Source organism: Amphimedon queenslandica, unplaced genomic scaffold, assembly GCF_000090795.2.
Source record: "Amphimedon queenslandica unplaced genomic scaffold, v1.1 AMPQUscaffold_11695, whole genome shotgun sequence".
Taxonomy (NCBI): Eukaryota; Metazoa; Porifera; class Demospongiae; order Haplosclerida; family Niphatidae; genus Amphimedon; species Amphimedon queenslandica.
The window spans coordinates 5237-7835 of NW_003548063.1; the positions used below are offsets into that span (position 1 = coordinate 5237).

Below are 2599 nucleotides of genomic sequence, written 5' to 3' on the forward strand. Positions count from 1 at the left end.
TAAACACTACTATAGCGGCGTTGTTACCAGCAGGTAAAGGACAAGGTATATGCAAGAGAAGCTAAATTTTCAGACTGTAAAAAATTTTCGTACATTGAGAAGACGAAAATATTCCGGGCCCACTTGAATTTTTCTGAAACGAAAAATTTTTGTACGAAAAAAAGGCAAATTACGGTATAAGCATAGATACTATATACCCCTGGATACGAAACTCCTCTATGCACACATATAAAATCCCATAAGGAAACGTCATAAACGTCACATCCGGCTGTCCTCACCCTTGTTTCGCTGCATTCATGGCTGCCAGGGTAAGTAAAACAATCACAGTAGCCTATTCGTTTGTTAAAGTAGCTGAATGATCCCTCAGAGGACTTTGCAAAGCCTTTATATATTGAAATAATGCTCATAAACGATAGTTTGAGTGCATATTTTAGTTCTACAATGGATGTCATAGCCTACTTGTTGTGTACATTTCACTCAAGCCACTTTTTTAGCTTAACTCTGTTGAATTAGGCCAACATTTTTTATTGCACTGATAGGTTATTGTTTACTAGTTGTAGTGGGGCTATTATTTAGAGTTTGTGTTAAGTAAAAGAGCTGTTATTTTCTAAATCTTGGTTTTTCAAGCCCCACCTTTCTAGCCAATTTTTTTTTGTAATATTTGACTTAATTGGAACATTTTCTATATGGTTTTGTAGCTTGAGAATAGGTAGTTGTAGTGGGCCTATTCTCAAAAGGAGTGTATTTTTAGTTTTGGTGCAATTGTGTTGTCAAAATCATCATTTTTAGGTGACAAGAGATGGGAAAGTCATGCATTGGTAGACTGCATAATACTAAAAGAAAAGGAAAGTTTCAGCAATTATAATGCATGATTAATGTCAAGTTTTATTGTATTATTGTACATAAAATCACACTTTTATTAGCAATAATAATAATACCTTTATCATTGTTTTATTTTTATTCTGAATGAAAACGTAATATTATGACGTATTTCCGGTGAAACAAGCCTCAGAACATCCGGTCGGGCCGTGTTTCATATCCAGGGGTATATAGTATCTATGGTGCCATCGAGGGGTTCGCAACGGGCTTGTAATCTCGTAGAAACTCTTTGGTAATCCAGTAATCCAAAAGATAATCTTGGAATAATCCAGTAATCTTGGAAGAATTCAGTAATCTGTAATCCAGGATTTAACAAATTTACTGAAAAATCCTAATAATAATTTTGAGTATCCAAAATTAAAACCCCACCCCTTGGTTTTATAAAAAGTTATTAAAACCACACCCATTATTAATTAATAAGGTGTGGCTCAAAACCAAATTAATCAACTTGTAATCCTTGGTAATCCAAGTAATCCAGCTTGTAATCCTTGGTAATCCAAGTAATCCAGCTTGTAATCCCTGGTAATCCAAAGAATCTACCTATAATCTTGGTAATCCACTCATAATCTTGGAATTCTCCTGGTAATCCAGTAATCAATTGGTAATACTGGTAACTTGATTTTTGTAATCTCGTAGAGATTTTCGTCCCGTTGCGAACCCCTCGGGTGCCATAGATATTAGAGTTACAGGGATAGGAAACTTCCGTTCGCGGGAAATCAAGCTACCTTCCCCATACCGTATTAATTCTTTCTAATTGTCAGTATCTTTCATTTTTACACTGAGTAGAGGTGGGCGATACCAGAAATTTTGAATCGATACCGATACCAAGTAGTCTGAGTCTCAGTATCGATGGTATCGAGTAGTGAATGAGTAGTCACTACTGCGCATGCGCAAATAAGTTATAATTAGTTATAAATAAAAATGAAAAGAAATAACCCACCATTTTTGTAATTATTAAAGGGCGTGGCCACAACTATGACGTCAAAAATAGGTGTGGTAGGGCGTGGTTACTCACTACTCGATACCAGGATTTGGTATCGAGTACTTGGTATCGGAGGCCTGGTATCGGATATATGAGTACTTTGGTATCATATCGCCCACCTCTAACACTGAGCAATGGTGGCTAGTTTTTGATGTTGCAGGTCTTTCTCATCGTCTTTCAGCCTGTTCAGGTCCACTGTATCAACTTTAAAATGAACTTGTAATGGAGCCATGTCTGTATTCTTCCTTTATTTTAGCTATCTGATGTTTATTTTATTATTTGGCTCCTCAAAATTAGAATGTTGATGATGCATCACTTTATTTCATGTGTCTCAAACAAAAATTTTTTTGAGGTACTTAGAGTATTTTAAAACAACTGCTAATGGGTGGAAGACCCGGGATAGGTTATAGACTTTCTGTAGATGGGGCCCTTTAGGCACTAGAACGTCCAGTTCTTGAGATAGGCGTTTAGAAGCAAAACACAGCAAATTTGCTTTTTGTGTGTGTAAAACACCACCAAAGTGACGCACAGGACTGCTTCGATGCGGAAGACCTGGAGGACTGCTTGTAGAATAGGTCTAACTTGCTAATCATGAAGTATTTAGAAATGTGTTTGAGATACAGATGTAGAAGTGCACAACAAAAACTTCGGCGTCATTTCATGAAGATGTGATGATTTATAAAGTTGGCAGACTAGTCTATCACAGTTTAAGTTGAAGCACTATTCTAGAGCAACAAT

At 36.4% G+C, this 2599-nt stretch overlaps 1 long non-coding RNA gene across 1 annotated transcript; it reads left to right on the forward strand.

Annotated features, from left to right (window-relative positions):
* Positions 1-946: 946 nt before the first annotated feature.
* LOC109589025 (uncharacterized) lies at positions 947-2236 on the forward strand. The gene is made up of 2 exons (XR_002188482.1): positions 947-1461; positions 1516-2236. It is a non-coding gene; the product is annotated as an uncharacterized LOC109589025 (long non-coding RNA).
* Positions 2237-2599: the final 363 nt, after the last annotated feature.